Source organism: Hevea brasiliensis, chromosome 12, assembly GCF_030052815.1.
Source record: "Hevea brasiliensis isolate MT/VB/25A 57/8 chromosome 12, ASM3005281v1, whole genome shotgun sequence".
NCBI classification, from domain to species: domain Eukaryota; kingdom Viridiplantae; phylum Streptophyta; class Magnoliopsida; order Malpighiales; family Euphorbiaceae; genus Hevea; species Hevea brasiliensis.
In genome coordinates this window covers 32284124-32309171 of record NC_079504.1, presented here as the reverse complement: position 1 = coordinate 32309171, position 25048 = coordinate 32284124, and the positions used below count along the sequence as shown (strand labels likewise).

At 31.4% G+C, this 25048-nt stretch overlaps 1 pseudogene; it reads left to right on the top strand.

The window, feature by feature from the left end:
- The first annotated feature begins 225 nt into the window (after positions 1 to 225).
- Positions 226 to 16880, top strand: LOC110649733 (disease resistance protein RUN1-like; annotated as a pseudogene).
- Positions 16881 to 25048: the final 8168 nt, after the last annotated feature.

The window sequence follows — 25048 nt, the reverse complement described above, 5'->3', positions numbered from 1 at the left end:
AAATGTTGGAGTAAGATAACTCTTTTGTTGTCTCAATAGTTTTTATTCATCGTTAGGTCTGAGACTAAACTTGTGAAAGAAATTGTGGAACATATTTTGTAGAAATTGAATCGTGCATTCTCAAGAGACTTAAAGGACCTCATTGGAATTGACTCGCACATTACAGAGATTATAGATTTACTACAAAACGAGTTGCCAAATGTTCAAATTATAGGAATTTGAGGAATGGGTGGCATAGGTAAAACGACTATTGCTGGAGCTATTTTCAATACACTCTCAATTCAATTTGAAGCTTACTGCTTTCTTGAAAATGCTCAAAAGAATCAAAGCAATTTGGTGGGCTTGTTCGTTTAAGAGAAAAACTCCTTTCTGAAATACTAGATGAAGAACATCTATATTTTACCACTCCCAAGATAGGATCCATTCCTATTAAGGATAGGCTCTAATGCAAAAAGTTTTTGCTTGTTCTTGATGATGTGAATGATGTAGATCAATTACAAGTCCTAATTAGAAGATGCAATTTTGGTTTGGGAAGTAGAGTTATTGTGACATCTAGAGACAGACATGTTGTTATGAAAGGAGTTGATGACATATATAAAGTTGAGGGATTAAATGATGATGATGCTCTGCATTTGTTCAGTTTGAATGCTTTTAAGGAGAAGTATCCAAGGAAAGATATAATAGAGCTATCAAATAGAGCTGTTAAATATGCTCACGGCAACCCCTTGGCAATTAAAGTTGTTGGTTCTTTTCTGTTGGGCAGAACAGAACAAGAGTGGGAAAGTGCACTGGATAAACTTGGAAAAATTCCTCAGCCTAAAATTTTTCATGTGTTGAGAATAAGTTTTGATGTGCTAGATGATGAAGAGAAAAGTATATTTCTTGATATTGCACATTTTTTTATGGAGCAGCAAATTGACTTCATAGAGAGAATACTAGATGGCTGTGGTTTCTCAGCAGGAATTGGAATTATTGTTCTTATTGATAAATGCCTTACTACTATCCTACATAACAAGCTGGGAATGCATGATTTGTTGCAATAAATGGCTCATGAAATTGTTCGTCAAGAATCTATTAAAGAGCTGGGAAAACGCAGTAGATTGTGGAGATCTTGTGATGTCTGTCAAGTTTTAACCAAAAATCTGGTGAGAGCTATATGCACTCTATATGTTTTTATACTCACATGTGTTTCTATTTGTTAGAAGAAAGAATACAAGTAATGAAGGAAAGGATTGTGTATTTGTCTGTGTCTTATTTACAGAGATATTACATCTATTTATACATGAGAATATGAGCTAATTTAGACAAGAATAATAATTGCTGTAATTATGCTACACAAATCTCCTATAATCATACTAATTGCTGTAATTATGATACACAAATCTCCTATAATCATGCTAATTGCTATAATTATGCTAATTGCTGTAATTATGCTAACACCCTCCCCTCAAACTCAAGGTGGTAGCATAGGTGCCAACTTGAGTTTGCTTAAGAGATCCTGAAAGCGAGCAGGAGGATGCGTTTTGGTGAATATATCAGTGGTTTGGCTGATAGAGGAGACAAGAATCAAACATATGTTGCCATGAGCAACATGATGACATACAAAATGACAATCAATTTCGATGTGTTTGGTACGCTCATGAAATACATCATTATGAGAAATCTGTATGGCACTTTTATTATCGCAATGAAGCATTGTGACAGAAGAATGAGTGACACTCAAATCAGTTAATAACCACCGTAACCAAAGTAATTCAGATGTAGCATCAGCAAGAGCATGATATTCAGATTCTGTGCTAGAACGTGCAACAACAGTTTGCTTTTTGCTACGCCAAGAGATAAGAGAATTACCCAAGAAGAAATAATAACCAGTTGTAGAGTGACGATCTGTCAGATCACTAGCCCAATCAGCATCAGAGTAGCCAGATAATACTAGGGAGGAGGTAGTGGAACAGTGCAAACCATGAATGAAAAAAAAATATATATCAGATAGCCAGATTGCTAGATTTTTGAAATATCATATCTCTCCATTGATAACAAGATGAGGAGAAAAAAAAATGGTATAATAACAGGAATGAAAGAATGAACCAGAACAAGTTGTAGAAAGAGAAGAGAGACTGCAGAAACTAGAAATAAAAGCTTTACGGCTCTGATACCAATTGTAACGATTAGGCTCCAACCACTAGAGGAATTATCCACTTTGGCCATAAGCCTCACGGTTTCGTCCCATAGGTGGAATAGAGAACATCCCAGGAGGTCACCCATCCTAGGATTTCTCTCATGCGAGCACGCTTAACCCTGGAGTTCTTCCAACTCTCCAGGCCATTCCACCAAAAAGGCGCCTCTCGTGATTAGTTCCCTCATGTTATATATCATTACTTTTGAACCCAAGACCATCTCCGTGCTTTGTCGATGTGGGATTTGCCTAAGGGACCTTTTCTGCCCCACTTTTGGGACTCAGCGTCCTTGCTGAGGTTTGTCCCACCATCGCCCAAGAGGACATGCGAGTGGCTCTGATACCATGTTAGAAGAAAGTATACAAGTAATGAAAGAAATGATTGTGTATTTATCTGTGTCTTATTTACAGAGATATTACATCTATTTATACAAGAGAATATGAGCTAATTTAGACAAGAATAATAATTGCTGTAATTATACTACACAAATCTCTTATAATCATACTAATTGCTGTAATTATGCTACACAAATCTCCTATAATCATGCTAATTGCTATAATTATGCTAATTGCTGTAATTATGCTACACAAATCTCCTATAATCATACTAATTGCTGTAATTATGCTACACAAATCTCCTATAATCATGCTAATTGCTGTAATTATGCTAACACTATTTATGTAGTTATCAAAGTACGCTTAATATATTCGGGTAAACCTGTTTTTTATTTATACTTATCTGTGATCTTCAGGGTGCTGAAAAGGTTGAAGGGATATGGTTGGATACATCTAAACTAGGAGAAATGGACTTGAGTTCAAGAGCCTTTTTGAGGATGTATAACCTTAGATTGCTCAAAATCTACAATTATACAGTTAAAAATAACTGTAAATTGCACCTTCCTAATGGCCTTGAGTTCCTTTCTGATGAGTTGAGGTATCTCCATTGGGATGGATACACTCTGAGCTCTTTGCCATCCAATTTCTAGGCGAAGAACCTTTTTGAACTTAACCTGACTTACAACAATGTAAAACAGTTATGGACAAGAGTAAGGTATGCTGCATTATTTTCTTGATTCCCTTTCTTCCATCATTTCCTTTTGAAAATGCATTTTAGTTTTAGCATGTGCCAATTTGTTGTATCCTATTATATTGTTTTTGTAGAATCTTGAGAGTTTAAAGAGATTAACCTTAGCAATTCTGAGCAATCATCTACATTTCCTGACCTCTCACTGGCTAAGAATCTCGAGAGAGTGAATTTTGAATACTGTACTAGCTTGGTAGAAGTTCCCTCATCCATTCAGTTTTTAGCGAAGCTTGGTGATTTGAATATGAGATACTGCACAAGCCTTGAGAACTTTCTTGGTGTTATTAATTTGAGATTGCTTAAGTGTCACACCCGTTCCTAACCTATAGAGACTGGTGCAACTTGGAAAACTGATAGAGTTTCCCCTAAATTTATAGCTAAAAAAAACCACGAAACCTGTTAAAATACATCTGATATATAATATGGCTTTGTGCCCATCAAACAACAATAGATACTCAAATGTACATGAATTCTGTCCGTGAGGATCAAAATAAAATATTTACAGATTAGATCTCCTAGTTGTCTTTACTTATGTACAATAAATTAAAACAAAAGAAATATCTAAAAACAACATATTGGCCTGACCTCCATTAGACTCCAGAGTTGGTGAAGTGGATGAGAGGACAATACTGAAAGAGAGGCTACTAATAGCGAAGTCAGCAAAAGAAATCTGAAATATTGAAAAAAAAAATGAGAGGGTTAGTACAACTACTCAGTGAGCGAATAAATAAATAACAAAGGGGAACCGATAATGTTTTGGTACTTAATAGTACCAATTTTGCTATATTAGAACATGTCAGCTGAATAAATATCATTTAATCCAAATTATATAACTGAGTTGAAATAAAATTCATGTTGTAATAATATTGCTGAAATAAATATATTAAATCATAAAATCTGCAATATCCTCATACATTCGCAACATGCTTCCTATGGATAATGCTGGCATCTCAGACGCAATAATAAACCATGACAGCCTGAGAGCAATGCTGGCATCTTGGGGTCTATATTGACACAATAATTGAAAGAACGGAAGCGTGAAAAACACAAGTTTATACCATTGAATTCAAAAATTTTCACCTAGGGTCACATGCATCATGCAAGATTTATTTTTATCTATTTGATTTCAATGATAAATAACATATTAAAACTCTTTTAATATGTTTTTGGATTTTTATTTACCATTTAAGATTTTAAAATTAATCAGATTAATTTTAGAACCCTAGATTAAATCAAGAACGATTACACTAACCTCTTGATGCACTGCAGCGTGTCTGCGCCTTTGAGATTCGTCTTCAGGACACCAGATGTTGTCCCTCTAGCTTGTCCACACCAAGAACACCTATGGCAGCCCTTGAACAGCTTCTAAAGTTTTTTCTATTAATTAGAAATTCAAGTTCTGCCTTTTAAGAGATTAGAGATGTAAACAAGGTACTAGAAACAATTTCTAGTGTTCTTAATTCAAGAGATTGATGGCTAATCTCTTTGAATTGATGAGAGATGAAGAAGAATAGATGAAAAACCTCAAAGTGGCGTGACAAAGGAGAGGAGTGGCTGCTGGTTGCTTTTCTTTTTCATAACAACACTTAAATAGCTAGGTTAACACATTAAACCCTTGCCACATGTCACCCTTTGATTAGCTCTAGGTTTAAGTGACCCAATCACATTGTGCCAAGTGTTAAACCTATATTTAATCTTGATTTTAATCATCTTACATGATTAAAAAACATTTGGCAAGCTTATGTGTAATCCCATGTGTCACCATCTCATGGTGCCACGTGTCACACTGTGAAATGACCAAAATGCCACTGTGTCTTAATTTTGAGTTCTCAACCCAAAATAATTATTTCTCTTCTTCTAATTAATTTATATCAAATATAAATTAATTAATTAATCTCTATTAATTAATTTCTCATTAATTAAATCCATATTTAAACACTTTAAATATAAATTTAACTTATATTATACATCCAATAATCTAGATTTGGTTTCAAGTCATGCTAGGGACTTTGCAATCTAATTGCAAACCAAACCTATTTAATTAATCAATTAAACTTTTTAATTAATTAATTAAATCATATTTAAATAGGTGATAACTTGTGTATGTGTGTGACTTACTAGGCTCATCACTAATTGGCAATGAGACATGATATCAACTCTTAATATCATCAGAACTCTTTCTTACCATAAATGATTTCTCTAAATCATTTTATGAACCTCATAGACCATGGTTAACACCTAGCATAGCATGCCATGGCCACCCAATTAGTAATAAGGTTTACCTTAAATGAACCTATAATCATATGTGACCATGCACTAGAATCTCTCTGTTACAAAATCCCAACTCAAGCTGGAGTCATGGTTTATGTCAAACTCCATTTGCTATGAATATTATGTTCTCTTTTAATTTCAGTTCTTGATTAAAAGATTTTCTCATCGTAAACTCTTTTACGAATAAATCTATCTGTCTGGCCAGAACTCAAACATCAAGAACAATTAAATGAACATAGGATTTTATCTCTATTTACTTAGAGGAACAGATTTCATCTTGATCAACACCTACCTCCATATATAACTAGTAGGAGCCAACACATGCCCATATACCCATACATAGTACAAGTATGAAAGCAGTATCAAACTCAAACTACCTATATACAAGATAATCTGTGCTATCTCAGTCTAAAGATTATATGCACTCGATATGATTTTTGACAAAACATTGACAAGAGTAAACTCCATGTGCTTGTCATAAGTGTCACCGTCTGCCTACTTATCATTTATAAGTGCCTATCATGTTTGTCATATGGCATGAGACTCACCATTCCATCTTATTTATATCGCATATAAATAACTTGGTAACAAACATGAGTACAATCTTTCTGGATAAATCATGTCCTTATTATGAAGTATCCTCGATTGTGAACCTATTTATGATACTTTGTGCTAGAAATATTGTCACTCATATTCTTAACAACTTAAGAATAATATTTCTAACAAAATATCAATGGACCTTTTCTATTACACATAAATATATTATATAAACGGAAAAGTGGAAATGCCTTTTATTAATAAAAATATGTACAAGATACATACTAAATGATATGCTCTAGGGCATACTACTAACAATCTCCCACTAGCACTAGAGCCATTCATTACAATATCTTAGACCTATCTTCTCAAGATGTCGATCTAACTGAATCTGTGACATAGGCTTAGTGAATGGATCACCGGATTTTCTCACGATGCTATTTTCTGCATGGCTACATCGCCGCCTAACTATTTCTCCGATAATGTGGTAGCGCTTTCTATGTGTTTGGATTTCTAGTGAGACCTTGGTTCCTTAGCTCAGAGGATCGCTCCATTGTTGTCACAATGTAATGGAATCATTGACTCAATGGAAGGAACTACTGTAAGTTCACAAGAACTTCTTTATCCAAACGACTTCCTTTGCAGATCTCGATGCAAAGAATATACTCACCTCTATAGTGGAATCTGCAATGTGCTCGCTTGGAACTCTTCCAACCGATCGCACCTCCATTACAAATGAACACATATATAGAGGTAGACTTTCTATCAACGATATCCGATTGGAAATCGAATCGATAACCATCCAATTGCAAGTCTCCACCTCCATAAATCAAGAATAAATCCTTAGTTCTTCTCAAGTACTTAAGGATATTCTTGACACTATCCATGTTCCAAACTGGATTGGATTGATACCGCTAGTCAAACTAATAAAGATATGCGATATCCGGCCTAGTACACAACATTGCATACATTAAACTTCCAATAGCCGAAGCATATAGAATCCTAGCCATCTTATCTCTTTCTTCAGGTATCTTTGGAGACATCTCTTTTGAAAGATGGATACCATGTCTCACTGGTAACAATCCTCTCTTGGAATCAAGCATGTTAAACCTCTTTAACACCTTTTCCAAGTATATACTTTGGGATAAACCAATTATTCTTTTCGCTCTATCTCTATAGATGCGAATCCCAAGAATATAGGTTGCCTCCCCTAAGTCTTTCATGGAGAATGTATTTGACAGCCATACCTTTATAGTTGTCAACATACCTGTGTCATTACCCATCAACAATATGTCATCCACATATAAGACAAGGAAAGTGATAGCACTGTCACTAACCTTCTTATATACACATGGCTCATCCTCATTTTTTATAAAACCAAAGGATTTAATGGCTTCATCAAAACGGATGTTCCAACTCCTCGAAGCTTGTTTCAACCCATAAATGGATCACTTTAGCTTGCATACCTTGGAACCATCTTGGGATTCAAATCCCCTAGGTTGTTCCATGAAAATGTTTTCTTCAATGTATCCATTGAGAAAAGCTGTTTTGACATCCATCTGCCAAATCTCATAATCATAGTATGCAGCTATTGCTAATAAAATCCTAATTGATTTAAGCATGGCAACAAAGTAGAAAGTCTCCTCATAGTCGATTCCTTGCCTTTGGCGAAACCCTTTCGCTACTAGCCTTGCCTTATAGGTCTCTACCTTTCCATCAGAACCAATTTTCTTCTTGAAAACCCATTTGTTCCCTATAGGTACAATGCCTTTAGGTGGGTCAACAAGATCCCAAACTTGATTCTTATACATGGAATCAATCTCGGATTTCATAGCATCAATCCATTTTGAAGAGTCTATATCTGATATAGCTTCTTCATAGGTAAGTGGATCATCTCCATGATCTACTTCTTCATGAGTAGACAACTCTTGTTCTTCTTCGTGAAGAAAACCATATCTCACTGGTGGGTGAGATACCCTGGTTGTTCTACAAGGAATAGCTGTAGGTGTTTCATCAACGGGTATAGGATGACTAGATGGATCTATATCCATCTGATCTGTTGGTTGGTCAGAATTCTCCAATTCTAACTCTATTTGCCTTCCTTTGCCTCCTTCTTGAACAAACTGTTGTTCAAGAAATGTGGCATCTCTACTTATCACAACCTTTTGTGAAGTAGGCAAATAAAAATAATATCCAAAACTATCTTTTGAATATCCAAAACTATCTTTTGGATATCCAACAAATCGACCTTTTTCTGATCTGGTCTCCAATTTATCAGTGTTCAGCTTTTTGATATAAGCTGGACAACCCCAAATCTTAACATGCTTAAGACTTGGTTTTCTTCCATACCATATCTCATAAGGTATGGAAGAAACTAATTTTGATAGAATCCTATTCAGAATATACAAAGCTGATTCTAATGCAAATCCCCAAAAGAAGATTGGCATATCAGTATAGCTCATCATACTACATACCATATCCAATAGGGTATGATTTCTCCTTTCAGATACACCATTCAGCTGTGGCGTTCTTGGAGGAGTCAGCTGAGAAACAATGCCATGCTCTCTCAAGTATTCATCAAATTCAGTACTCAAATATTCACCTCCACGATCTGATCGAAGAGCTTTAATACTCTTTCCTGTTTGATTTTCTACTTCAGATTTAAATTCCTTAAACTTTTCAAAGGATTCATGTTTGTATTTCATCAAATACAAATACCCAAATCTTGATTTATCATCAGTAAAGGTAATAAAATAATGAAAGCCCCCTCTAACCATTTCTTTAAATGGACCACATACATCACTATGTATTAGCTCCAAAATATTTTCAGCTCTTAGCCCTTGTCCAACAAAGGGTGATCTAGTCATTTTGCCCTGAAGGCAAGATTCACAAGTTAGAGTAGGCTCAGAGCCCAATGAGGATAAAATCCTCATTTTCTCCAGTTTTGCAATCCTATCTTCTGCAACATGACATAACCTTAAGTGCCAAATATATTTTGAACTTGAGTTGGTTTTCACCATGGCATTGCATTCTTTAGATCACTTGCATTCAATTTGTGTTTGTCATTATTATCCAAATAATAAAGACCATCATTCATATAACCCGAACCAACATATTTATTTCCAAAATAAATATTGCAAACATCATCAGTGAACTGAAATTCATAGCCATTTCTAGTCAAACTAGATATAGAAATGATGTTCTTAAAAGCATCAGGTACATATAAAATATTATCTAAACATAAAACATGTCCAAACATGTAAAAAGATTTAGATCCTATGGCTAAAGCTTCAACAGTTGAGCCAACGCTAATCTGGAGTCTTGAGAACGCAAGCTGCTACTGTTTGCTAGTTCCTGCATATCATAAGAAATGTGAGAACTGGCACCAAAGATCTAAAACCCAAGTCGTAGATGAACTATGAGTATCATCGAATCTAAATAACAAGATATGGACATACCTTCCAAAGGTGTATCCTTCTTGTCCTTGAGAAGCAAGATACTCCGCGGTTCCTTTTCCAAAGGCCCATCCTTTGGCAAGTGGAAACACTTTCCTTTGCCTCCATCACTTTAGTCTTCCTTTCTGCTTAGCTATTTTCTTGGAAGGACTGTGAATCGAGGTTTCTTTTTCTTATTGCCCTTCTTCTTGTTGGACTTTCCAATGTAAGAAGATGCAACCAAAGCTACCTCTTTTCCTTTATTTCTGTCATATTCTTTTGGGCAATAACCAAAGATGTTGAGTAAACTACTAAGGTGCATTCTGTTTAGTCATATGGAAATTTGTCACAAAATTCCCAAAAAGACTCGGGAAGGGATGAAGGATCAAATTCTGTCAGTTGGAAATCCATGTTAAAGTCAAGATGTTCCAACCGCTCAATCACCGAATCTTCTTGTGGACATGATCCCCAACATTTTGTCCTCGACATCCTCATACGGAATAGGTGTCTAGATATATCATACCTAGCATTCTTTCTGTGTTAACAATACAACTTTTGTAGGTGAAGGAGGATCTCACTCGCACTCTGCATGTTCTCATGTTGCTTCTGTAACTCATTACTCATGGAAGCAAGCATGTAACACTTAGCTCTCATATCATGCTCCTTCCACTTGTCCAAAGTTTCATGTTCCTCTTGTGTGGCCTCTGGAGGTAAGGGACCAGGAATATTTGAATCTAGAACATATCCTATATGTTCAAGGTTCAGGACAAGTTTCAAATTTCTTAGCCAATCGATGATTAGGTCCTGTCAACCTATTGTGATCAAGTATGCTTGCAAGGAAATTGGATGGTGGTGGTTGTTTTGTGCTCATTTTTATCAGAAAATTAACTGCAGAAAATAACCAGATTAATTAGTAAATGTATCATGTAATTAACCAAAATGATTATGGTCTTTTAATCAAATTGGTCCTCCCACTAACTTAGCGAATCCTACACTTCCAAAGTAGAAAACAGAAATCCTAGTTGGATGGATTTCTAGTGGGTGATTGAATTCTTATAATTCTATTGATCATCCTCAGGTACATCCATTATTGGAATTACAATAAACTATAAGTGAGCAACTCCTTGCCCATCACATCTCATGTGAGGTTCAATCCTTTACCTAGCCCTTAATGCTCAAAATCTCAGGTACATCCATTATTGACTTATCTTGCATTAGTTAAGTTGATCCCATTGAGCCAGTAATTATGCAAATAATTTTAATGTCCTCAGGTACATCCAATATTAGCCACTAAACCATTTACATATTTACAATGTAACACCCTAGGCAAATCCCACATCGATAAAACACAGGAGAGATGCTGGATTTATAAGTTGGTGGTTTGTAACCCCTATTGACGCGTTTTAAAACCGTGAGGGCTTCAGCCCACAGCGGACAATATCACTAGTGGGCCGGGCCATTACATACAACATCTCATGCTTAACAATTATTCTTAAGAAAATCTCTTAAATTAATTGCATCTTATACAACTATTTAAAATTTCTTAAAATAATTACCCCAATGGAGGGCCTATGTTATAATTACTTTAATTATAGCATTTCCAACTTAATCATTTGTTTGGAAGATTTTATGGTCATTCTAATTACTATTAAGGTCTCACTTTGCACATTATCCAATTAGCATGCATATATCATATAATAGCATACATTCCCATACATCTCATGCATTCATGGATAAGCAATAAATATGGTATGATCATGGACTTTCTAAGGGATTCAATTCTGAGCCACCAAGAATTGAATCAGGGCATTCCTAGGTGCATTTCATTCATTCATTCATTTTACAAGAGTTACTGAAGGAGTACATAATCAACACTTGATCTTGAATTCCTCCCACTGGTCCCACCAATGCTCTTGACCTCCTTGAACTTCTTGCAATCCAATATTACATGGTAATCCTTGGCATACCAATGCGAATTTACAAGAACTTAAATAAATGAAATTACAACCCAAAAATTATTACAAACTTAATAATACATGCCCAAAATAAATTAATTAATTTACAATCCCAAAGAAACATAAAAGAAATAAATCCAATCACATTGGTCTTTTATAGTCCATGATCATCCATCATGCATATCTCTATTTAACAATTAAATAAAATATACATACTTAAATTAAATTGAATATCTCATATTCAACTTAAAAATCCAGATTTGAATATGATTCAAATAAATTTAAAAAATTCAGATTTGAATCTCATTCAAACAAATTTAAAAATTCAGATTTGAATCTCATTCAAACAACTTTAAAAATTCAGATTTGAATCACATTCAAACATTTTTTAAAAAATCAGATCTGAATTTTATTCAATCAATTTTAAAAAAATCAGATTTAAATATGATTCAAACAACTTCAAAAATTCAGATTTGAATCACATTCAAACAACTTTTAAAATTCAGATTTGAATCACATTCAAACAATTTTTAAAATTCTGATTTGAATCATAATTTAATTGTGTGATTAAAATTCTAATTAAACAATTTAATTAGACATAGGATGAGCTTTTAGATCATACAACAATTGTAAATTAAAAAGCAAACCTTGTGCCACCTTGAAGAAACTTTGTTGCCGCCACCAATGGTGGCTTCACCATGTGTGCCGCCACACATCCATTGCAACCAGCAATGGATCAATCATCTCATGATCAAATCACACAATTAAATCATATAATCAACAATCTAAATGGAAAATACAGTGGCTCTGATACCAATTGAAAGAACGGAAGCGTGAAAAACACAAGTTTATACTATTGAATTCAAAAATTTTCACCTAGGGTCACATGCATCATGCAAGATTTATTTTTATCTATTTGATTTCAATGATAAACAACATATTAAAACTCTTTTAATATGTTTTTGGATCTGTATTTGCCATTTAAGATTTTAAAATTAATCAGATTAATTTTAGAACCCTAGATTAAATCAAGAACGATTACACTAACCTCTTGATGCACTGCAGCGTGTCTGCTTGAGATTGACTGCACAAGCCTTGAGAACTTTCTTAGTGTTATTAATTTGAGATTGCTTAAGTGTCACACCCGTTCCTAACCTATAGAGACTGGTGTAACCTAGAAAACTGATAGAGTTTCCCCTAAATTTATAGCTAAAAGAAACCACGAAACCTGTTAAAATACATCTGATATATAATATGGCTTTGTGCCCATCAAACAACAATAGATACTCAAATGTACATGAATTCTCCCCGTGAGGATCAAAATAAAATATTTACAGATTAGATCTGCTAGTTGTCTTTACTTATGTACAATAAATTAAAACAAAAGAAATATCTAAAAACAACATATTGGCCTGACCTCCATTAGACTCTAGAGTTGGTGAAGTGGATGAGAGGACAAAACTGAAAGAGAGGCTACTAATAGCAAAGTCAGCAAAAGAAATCTGAAATATTCAAAAAAAAAATGAGAGGGTTAGTACAACTACTCAGTGAGCGGATAAATAAATAACAAAGGGGAACCGATAATGTTTTGGTACTTAATAATACCAATTTTGCTATATTAGAATATGTCAGCTGAATAAATATCATTTAATCCAAATTATATAACTGAGTTGAAATAAAATTCATTTTGTAATAATATTGCTGAAATAAATATATTAAATCATAAAATTTGCAAAATCCTCATATATTCACAACATGCTTCCTATGGATAATGCTGGCATCTCAGACACAATAATAAACTATGACAGCCTGAGAGCAATGCTGGCATCTTGGGGTCTATAATGACACAATAATTGAAAGAACGGAAGCGTGAAAAACACAAGTTTATACCATTGAATTCAAAAATTTTCACCTAGGGTCACATGCATCATGCAAGATTTATTTTTATCTATTTGATTTCAATGATAAACAACATATTAAAAGTCTTTTAATATGTTTTTGGATTTTTATTTGCCATTTAAGATTTTAAAATTAATCAGATTAATTTTAGAACCCTAGATTAAATCAAGAACGATTACACTAACCTCTTGATGCACTGCAGCGTGTCAGCGCCTTTAAGATTCGTCTTCAGGACACCAGATGTTGTCCCTCTAGCTTGTCCACACTAAGAACACCTATGGCAGCCCTTGAACAGCTTCTAAAGTTTTTTTCTATTAATTAGAAATTCAAGTTCTGCCTTTTAAGAGATTAGAGATGTAAACAGGGTACTAGAAACAATTTCTAGTGTTCTTAATTCAAGAGATTGATGGCTAATCTCTTTGAATTGATGAGAGATGAAGAAGAATAGATGAAAAGCCTCAAAGTGGCGTGACAAAGGAGAGGAGTGGCTGCTGGTTGCTTTTCTTTTTCATAACAACACTTAAATAGCTAGGTTAACACATTAAACCCTTGCCACATGTCACCCTTTGATTAGCTCTAGGTTTAAGTGACCCAATCACATTGTGCCAAGTGTCAAACCTATATTTAATCTTGATTTTAATCATCTTACATGATTAAAAAACATTTGGCAAGCTTATGTGTAATCCCATGTGTCACCATCTCATGGTGCCACGTGTCACACTGTGAAATGACCAAAATGCCCCTGTGTCTTAATTTTGAGTTCTCAAACCAAAATAATTATTTCTCTTCTTCTAATTAATTTATATCAAATATAAATTAATTAATTAATCTCTATTAATTAATTTCTCATTAATTAAATTCATATTTAAACACTTTAAATATAAATTTAACTTATATTATACATCCAATAATCTAGATTTGGTTTCAAGTCATGCTAGGGACTTTGCAATCTAATTGCAAACCAAATCTATTTAATTAATCAATTAAACTCTTTAATTAATTAATTAAATCATATTTAACTTGTGTATATGTGTGACTTACTAGGCTCATCACTAATTGGCAATGAGACATGATATCAACTCTTAATATCATCAGAACTCTTTCTTACCATAAATGATTTCTCTAAATCATTTTATGAACCTCATAGACCATGGTTAACACCTAGCATAGCATGCCATGGCCACCCAATTAGTAATAAGGTTTACCTTAAATGAACCTATAATCATATGTTACCATGCACTAGAATCTCTCTACATAAAATCCCAACTCAAGCCGAGTCATGGTTTATGTCAAACTCCATTTGCTATGAATATTATGTTCTCTTTTAATTCCAGTTCTTGATTAAAAGATTTTCTCATCGTAAACTCTTTTACGAATAAATCTATCTGTCTGCCAGAACCTCGAAACATCAAGAACAATTAAATGAACATAGGATTTTATCTCTATTTACTTAGAGGAACAGATTTCATCTTGATCAACACCTACCTCCATATATAACTAGTAGGAGCCAACACATGCCCATATACCCATACATAATACAAGTATGAAAGCAGTATCAAACTCAAACTACCTATATACAAGATAATTGTACTATCTCAAGTCTAAAGATTATATGCACCGATATGATTTATGACAAAACATTGACAAGAGTAAACTCCATGTGCTTGTCATAAGTGTCACTGGTTCGGCCTACTTATCATTTATAAGTGCCTATCATGTTTGTCATATGGCATGAGACTCACCATTCCATCTTATTTATATCTCATATAAATAACTTGGTAACAAACATGAATACAATCTTTCTAGATAAGTCATGTCCTTATTATGAAGTATCCTCGATTGTGAACCTATTTATGATACTTTGTGCTAGAAATATTGTCACTCATATTCTTAACAACTTAAGAATAATATTTCTAACAAAATATCAATGGACCTTTTCTATTACACATAAATATATTATGTAAACGGAAAAGTGGAAATGCCTTTTATTAATAAAAATATGTACAAAATACATACTAAATGATATGCTCTAGGGCATACTACTAACAATAATAACCCAAGAGTAATAAAAATACTAGTCATACACATGTGCAGAACTACCCCCAAAGGACTACCACCTGATATAGGTCTCAAAGGTTATATATATATCAAGTGCTGTCCCAAATACAGTATAAATATAATTTGAGCTGAAAGTAATTTACTTGTCGTTAAGGTGCTATCTATTCGGTGCATATATTGAGTGTATTTGGACATTTATTTAGCTGTAATTATAAATCTCGTTCTAGTCAATAATAAAACATAAAAGTATCATTCTCTGTTCTCATTTTCATACTTAAAAATAAGAATACAAATAATTTACATTTGCTGATTATTACATTAAGACTCTTAACCTTTCTGGCTGTTCAAATCTTAGGAAGTGTCCAGAGATTGCAAAGAACATAGTGTATTTAAACTTAAAAGGGTCTGAAATAGAAGAACTTCCAAAATCAATTGGGCATCTCAGTGAGCTCATAACATTGGATTTGAAGGATTGTAAACGAATAAGAATCTTCCAGAAAGCATTTGTTTGCTGAAATCCCTTTTGACTATTAATCTCTCTGGCTGCTCTAATATCACCAGAATTCCAAATATTTCAGGGAAAGTGAGATTCTTGTACTTGAGTGAAACTGCAATAGACAAAATTCCCTCTTCAATTGGTCTTCTCTCTAGACTCTCTTGTTTGGATCTTACAAACTGCAAAAGGTTCAAGAATCTTCCTTGTGATGTTTCTAAGTTAGCATCTCTTGAAAAGCTTATCCTTTCTGGCTGCGTAATAATCACTAGCTTTCCAGAGTTTTCAAGTAATACAAAGAAGTTGCTTTTAAAAAGGACAGAGATAGAACAAATTCCCTCATCAATAGAGTATTGCTTCGAACTTAAGGAACTAGGCCTGCAAACTGCAGAAGATTTCGTATTCTTCCGAGTAGTATTTTAAATTGAAATATCTGCGAAGGCTTAATCTCTCAGGCTGCTCCATATTTGAGAGTCTTCCAGAAATTTCTTGTGATATGGAATAGTTGAGATTCCTCTACTTAGATGGAACATCCATAAGAAAGTTGCCCTCGCCAATGAAAAATTTGAGCGGTCTTTCTATCTTGCAACTGAGAAACTGCAAAAATCTTGAATTTATTGGTCTTTCAATCTGGGAGCTGATAAAATGGAAAATTCCTTTTAGATTGATGGAGACCATCTTTGCTACAGAATTCTGGGAGAAAGATTTGAGGTTCTTGCGTAAGCTATATCTAAATGATTGCAGCATATTGAATGTGCCTAATGCTATTGGCTTCATATATATTCTCACTAGAAGCATTAGATCTAAGCGGAAACTTATTTTCAGAGATACCTCAAAACATCCTTCAGCTCGAAAAGCTGGAGTACCTCGGCTTAAGAGATTGCCTGCAGCTAAGATTAATACCTGCACTTCCACCGCGACTGACAAAATTAGGTGCAGAAAATTGCATTTCTTTGCGTTCTGCAACTACTGAATCAAAGAGGAAGGAAACATTTTTGAATTCTTTTTCACTAATTGTGACAAGTTGAATGATTTGGCAAAGAAGTATATCATGGCATATGCCCTAACAAAAATTCAGCGTTATTCTAAAAGGCTGTACAATCAGGTCTCTTTCTGTCTCCCTCATCTACTTCTTTTTCCTTTTTCTTTACTGATCATATCCCATGTTAATTGAAAGTCATGGTGTAGATACCATCTGTAGTGGCAGGGGAATCTAGTTTATGCTTCCCTGTATCTGGAATTCCAAAGTGGTTTAGCCATCAAAATGTAGGATTTTCCACAACAATCCAGCTGCCTTCACATTGGGCTAACGGGGAGTTCCTGGGTTTCATTCTCTGTGCTGGTATAGAACTCAACAGCCCCCGTATAGACGGCTCTGTCTTCCAAGTGAACTGTAGATACCACTTCAAAAATGACTCTGGAGACAGCAATGATCTACATTGTTATTTTGGAGCAGTAAAATTTTGCAATGCTTCAAATTTAAGGTTAATATATTTTGGATCAATTTATTTTTTATTACTCTACTCATTTAACAAATTTGAAAATTTTTAAATAATAATTAATTTTTATATCATTTTTTAAACAATCAAAATAAAGTATAATTATTATTATTATTATTATTAAATTCAAGTATATAATGTTATAAACATATAAAATCTTCTAAAGACAAATACTTTAAAGAAATCTTAAAAGTTTCTTTTTAAAGCAAGAAGAAGAATGAAATGGAGAGATCAGAAAAAATTTACCGATTTAAAGAGATGGAGTGAGAGTTTTTTTTTTTTTTTTTTGTTATTCTCTCATTTCTTTTCTTTTTTTTTTTCTTCTTTTTTTGTGAGGTATTTGTAAGATTTAGGTCAAAAAATTATGTAAAAAGTTTATATAATCTCTAAATAAAATATTTAAGAAGTCTTCAAGAGGAAAACTTTCTATTAATTTTTAAATTTTTTTTAAATTAAAATTAAAATTGTGTACTTTTATATATGTAATTAAAATTCTCTACTAGGCCTTATTGGTCTTAAAGAGCGCATTTAGGTTTAATTAGGTTTTTTTAATAAAATAAATTTCTAAAATTAAATTTAAACAAAAAACTAAATTTCATTTAAATTTAATTAAATATTTTTTACTCTTCAAAATTATTTTCTCCAAAAAATGTGTCATATATATAATTATCAATTTTTAATATCTCTAAATATATTTCACAATCATATAAAATTTTCATTATAGGGTTCTTCAACGGTCTCAATGCACATGTTCACAAGGTCAAAAATAAGGGTATGCACATTTATATTCACAACTTTTAATTTTGTATAAAATAGATAAACTTTTAAGATTTGTCATAATTGTAGCTAAAAAAGTTAAATTAAATTTGAAAAGTTAATGATAAATTATGATATAATACCTGAAATTTTATGTTATTAAACTTTATTATTAAAAAGAAGTTTATATTTTATATTAAATATTTTCTTAAAATAATATTTATAATAATAAAAAAATTTCAATATTAAAAAAGCATAAAATAGAAACTAATAATATATAATCAACTTTCAATATTTACAAATAAGTTTATATTTTGTAATTTTAGTATTTAAAATTCTAATTATTGTAAATATTATATTTATAAATATATTTTAATTAAGATTACTTCTAATTATAATTAATATAATATTTTAACTTCTATCCCTGTAAAAAAAAAATCATTTCCTGTGGCAGTTTGCTTAAAATTTTTTTTAATTTTAAAATAAAATGTTTCTTAAGGAGAAATAGTTGGTTTGCTTCCACAACATAATTAATTGTGGTACAAAATTTTATCATTAAATTCTATTGAAATTTTGAAAATTTTACTGAAATTTTATTTAATTAAATTACTTTGATTCTTGAGATGCGTTGCTATGTAGGTTTAAGTCTATAATATATATTACCACATTTTTTAACTAAATTTATTAAAATTATCAAAATAATATAGTTTTATGTGTAAATTTAATAAAATTAATCAATTTATTTTTTGTTAAATTAAAATTAAAAAAAAAGTTCAAAGATTTTTTAAAAGGCTAATAAATTTCCAATTATAGTCAATAATTCAATTTGTGATATATATATTGAAGTGAAATTCGCTACTACACAATTAGCCATAATTAATTCATTAATGTAATAATTGAAAATATTAAATATTTTCTTAAATTAATATTTACGATAACTAAATTCCATATATTGAAAAAATAATATAGAAAATTAAAAAATATACGATATTTAATGATAGAATTAATATATATGGTTAGATATTCAATGTCATAATTAATTATAGACAAATATTAAAATTTTAAATTAAAAAAATATATATATGTTAATTGGTCAACCAAAATAAGAAAAAAATTTTATAAAATAAAAATATATATATTTACAATTTAGAGGAATGAAAATTTTGAATTTTCCTCCGTTATTATAAATGTGTATACATATAGATAGATAATAGTAAATATGAATCACATGAGAATAGTAGTCATGTTGATATAGTAATCTATCAATTTCTCTTTCTGACAAATTCAGAATTAAATGCTTAATGACAAAGCTTTCTCATGGAAAAGTATTAAATATTACATTTACAGGCAATGGTTAAAAGTCTTCTACACGTTTTCAAACAGAGGAAATTCTAGAACACGCTTTGCCTGTTTTCTTCTCACAAATAAACAATTCAGAAACCTCCTTATTAGAAATTGTTATTTTCCCATAATCAATAGGGAAAACCTGTGATCTTTCTATGCATTTTCATGAATTTGACTACAACCCCTTAAGTGCCTATATATATAGGAATCGATAACCAAGGGGGCATATGCTTCCAACGCAAACTTATAAGAGAAACAAAAGAGTGTAAGGAGATCACAACTTCAATTTTCAGCGATGGGTTGGTTTGGCAAGCGAAGATCTGAAAAGAAACAAAACCCTTATCAAACACCTGCGGGAGGAGCTAATCCTAATCCTACTCATAAAGCTTATGGTGGTGGAGATAAAAAAGGCAAAATTGGCAGCAAAGGTAACCACGGCAGTGTAGCAGCTGTAGCAAGTATTACTGCTGCAGCCGCTGCCAGTGCTGCTGCTTCTAGCAGTGCTAGCGCTTGCAGCGGAGGTGGCTGCGCCGGAGGAGGGTGTTGAGTGATGTCATGCAACAATTCAATTTCTTATATATATATATATGTGTGTGTATGTATATATATATATATGTTAATTCCACTTCAGCCCTTTGAGAGATTGAGGATGCCATACATCATCTGTTTACTCGAATTGCAGAAAATAAGTGATTAAAAATAAAGAGGATTGTTTGTAAGAAATATGCAATGTTGTATGTTCTCTTTTTATGATATTTGATTAGTGCATATACTGGTTTCTTATTATATATTATTATAATGTAAATTATTATTATTATTATTATTATTATTATTATTATTATTATTATTATATACATCCATGATTTTATATTGATATCATAGTAAGCTTTCTTTTTGGTCTTAAAGATAATTAATTATTATAATTAAAAAGCTAAATGACAAAAAGAAACAAAACCTCTATAAACTTTTTCAATTTTAATTAAACCTTTTAATTTTTTCAATTTAATATGAAACTTTCACATTATTTTTAATTTTAACAATTAATTTATTTAGATTATGACAAAAATAATTCAAATATTTTTCTTACATTAGTTAATCCTTTTATTTTTTTTATATCAATTTTAGCATTGATAAAAATATTATTTTAACAAATTTCTCTACTGATTTGAAAGCTATAATTATATTTATTTTTATTGTAGTATTTTTTTCATATTTTATGTTTAAATATTTGATTTTTTTAATTTTTTTAATTTCAAATAAAATGATAAAAAAATGTAAATAAAAAATATAAGTAGAAAGTAAAAGAAAAAAAAATTAAAATTAAGTTAATAATATTAGATATATTATTTATTTATTACAATTGTTTTTATCAATATGGAGTTTGTTAAAATTAATGAAAATATTAAAATTATTAAATAAATTAATAAAAATTAAAAGTTTTAGCTAAAATTGATAATTAACATAAAAATTTTAATTTTTTAAAGATATTACAAAAAATTACCAAATGATTTTACGCAATTTTCACTTTAAAGTCTGATATTTGGTTTATGAAAAGTCGACACCTAAGGTAATACTCAGTTAGCAAAACTAGGATTTTATCCAACGTCGTTTTTTCTGAGATTTATTCACTTTATGTTGTTGTGCATTTAACCAATTTTTGAGGTTTTCCTGCTTCTGCATACATTGTAACAAATCTTCTTATTTTTTTGTCTTCTATTTTTAATTGATTTAAAAATCATTTTATATTTGTTCAATATTAATTTTTAAAAACCATGTCAGCATAATCAAACAGCATTTAATGAAAAGATTGTAGTAATGGAGTGCTAATTTTAAGTACCACTTTGTCAGAAAATAAACCTAATACTCTGAAGGGAAAATAAGCAAAATCATATTATTTTTTTATATAATTTCTCCTTTTTTTAAACATCTAGCCTAATTAAAATAAAAATATTATTAGCTTGATAATTATAGATGAGATTATATAATTTTAAAAAAATAAAATTCAATTATTCTTATGGTGATTTAATTCAGAAATTTAATTATATTTTTATAGAGAATTTATATTTGGTTTTTTCTCTTGTTTGATGACAAGTTAGGAATATAGAAAAATATTCTTTTATAGTGAAAGAATTTGGAAAGAGGTTGTTAATAACAAATTACCAAGAGAAATAGGTAAAAGAAATTTTCATCCAAGATTTAAAAGTCGATCCAATCTTAGTGTAGGTAAAGTCCATTTGTTGTGATAGGAATGGCCGGGACAAAGGGTCACAATCCCGCGAGGATGAATTCCACGCTACAACTCACCTACATGAAGCCAAAATGGCTAGTAGTCATCCATCAGCCATACAATAGTGAATTCATTCCAAAAGCTTGTACACATTGCTTGTCAAATCACTGATTATACATTTACATAATAAGTAAAATCATATTGTTTTTTTTATATAATTTATCCTTTTTTTAGACATCTAGCCTAATTAAAATAAAAATATTATTAGCTTGATAATTATAGATGAGATTATATAATTTTAAAAAAATAAAATTCAATTATTCTTATGGTGATTTAATTCAGAAATTTAATTATATTTTTATAGAGAATTTATATTTGGTTTTTTCTCTTGTTTGACGACAAGTTAGGAATATAGAAAAATATTCTTTTATAGTAAAAGAATTTGGAAAGAAGTTGTTAATAACAAGTTACCAAGAGAAATAGGTAAAAAAAATTTCCATCCAAGATTTAAAAGTCGATCCAATCTTAGTATAGGTAAAGACCATTTGTTGTGATAGGAATGGCCGGGACAAAGGGTCACAATCCCGCGAGGATGAGCTAATTTCGAAAACCCATCCTCAATTTGGATTGCAGGCTACAACTCACCTACATGAAGCCAAAATTGCTAGTAGTCATCTATCAGCCATACAACAGTGAATTCATTCCAGAAGCTTGTACACACTGCTTGTCAAATCACTTATTATACCTTTACATATATGGTTACCAGACACCCATGAGGAAGCACATTTTAGTACTTGTATGCTTCTAGTTGGAATCTTATTAAAAATGGGGGCGTATTAGTATATTTGTTCCAACCAAAATGGGAATGGGTTAGGGTTATGAACTTATAATCTATAATCTGATAATCGAGTTAATTCCATGATTATGAGTTCATTCCATATCGGATCAAACCAAATAGGCTTATATACATTCTCATTATGAGAAAGAAGGGGTTATTTGAGTGTATCTAAATAGATACTATGTTTACATATGAATCTCTGCATCGATACATTCCATTTAGGATTAGGAATAAGCCACCGATCAGCCATATGATGGTGAATTCATTTTGAGCCTTGAACACACTGCCTGTCACACTATGGGAACTAGTCATGCTTGAAGTCATTACCTTAACCACAAGGAGGGGGATACTGAAGGCAAGGCTAATGACTAAAGTGAAGTTGTAACAAGGTAGCCATACTATAAGGTGCAGCTGGATCACATCATTTTCAAGAGAGGCAATGCTTGTTGGATATTTTTGTTTGACACTACTTCAAACCCAAAAAGAATGAACAAAAGTTCATTTTCCTAGAATTCGTTTAGATCATTTATACCTTCTTCTAATGAATATTTTCTTTATATTGTCTTGATTATTCAATTTCAATTTTAGGACTCCTAATCTGAATAAGAATCATTTATTTGTTTACAACGTGTGATTAAAAAGAGAGGTTCTATATATAGAATAATTTTCATTTCAGTCAGTTTTATTCAATTTAACGATAATTGAGAGTATATTTTAATAATAAATTAAATTAAATAATTATTTAATTTATATGCATAAAAAAATTTACCTATTGATGATTTATTTAAACTATTGTAATTGAGGTAGCTATACCTTGTAGCAGACTTTTGGAATTGATTAATGTAGAAAAAGAAAGACGTTATAGCATGGTTGTAACAAAGCATCTTTTTAAGTTTCTTCTCCTTTCCTATAATTATAGAGAATTTCTTTTTATTGAAGATAAATACGCGCACAAATAGGCTCAGAGAAGGGATATGCTCTTTAGTAAAACCATAACAATCTTACCAAAGCACACTAACCCTTATAAGCCCATACATACACCCATCCATAACCGATGTGAGATCCTGAAGGATCAATCCATTGACAGATGGTCCCACCCTAGATTTTTTGCCATGAACACATGCTCACCGGCTCACCCTTTAGCATTTTACATTTTTATCAAAGATAAATATGTGCACACACAAACTTAGGGAAGAGACATGCTCCTTAGTAAAACTATGGTAATTTTACCAAGGTTTGCTAACCCTTGTAAGCTCACAAACACACCCATTTACAACCGATGTGGATCCTGAAGGACCATTATAGAAAAATTCAAGTTACAATAGAAAAAAATCATTTATGTATATAATTGATAATAAGCGAGACTTATACCACATTCATATACTAACCCTCAACTGCATGTACATAAACTATAATATTCTTGCATACCTCCCATAAAACGACTTGTTATTACATAATAGCCTTCTTCTATAGAATCTGGCACTACATGTTGGAAACAAAATGAATAAAACAAGCTTTGAAATCGTATTCGCTTTCCTTAAAGAACTAATGCACTAAGCTGTTGTTGGGTTAACAACATCAATATAATTTATCTTTAGGATATGATGGAAATTCCAGGCAAAAAAACCTGAAATTTCTTCCAAGAATCTTTAATTAAGCAGAGTATTGAGCAAAAGTCTCTCGACATAGAGATTGGTTATAATTAAGATAAGATCCACAAAATTCTACCTTCGAATCTTGCACAAATGTCAACCACTGAGACTGTTAACAGTTTTGATTAGGGCTGTGCAATTCTGGATTTGATTTGGTTCTTTGTAAGAACCGGAACTAGAATTGAATTTGGGTTCATTTTTTAGAATCAAAAGGGGAACTAAATTTTGGTTCTGGTTCCAATTCAGTTCTAAGTACTTTCGGTTCTGATTCCAGTTTTGGTTTTGATTCGATTTAGTTCTCGATTCTTACACTCAAAATTACAGCATTATTGTATTCATTATAAAAGAACAAAAACAATTATATATTTTTAATATCAAAATAAAAATAAAAATAATAAGACCAATATTAAAATAAAAATATCAATATCCAAATAAAATATAAATAAAATAATATAAATATAATGACTTATTCAAGAGAAATACTAAATTAAACTAACAATTCTCACATAAAAATATAAGATAACATCAAATATCCATAATAAGTCATATAATATTTTCATCCAAATTATAAAAATAACAGCAAATCAGCGAGTATAATATGAGTTAGGATTAATATAACCTAAGCCAAAAGTACAAAATTACGTAGTTTTAGGTTTTAGAGAAATTCTTTATTATATTTTCATTTAACTTTTTAAAGTTAAAAATTTTGTTGGACGATATACAATTTTTACTAGTTTAAATTTTGATTCACAATAATAAGTATTAAAAAAAATATTTTTAATATAGTATATGTTGTTTATAAAAATTTTGTTGATTATAATTTAA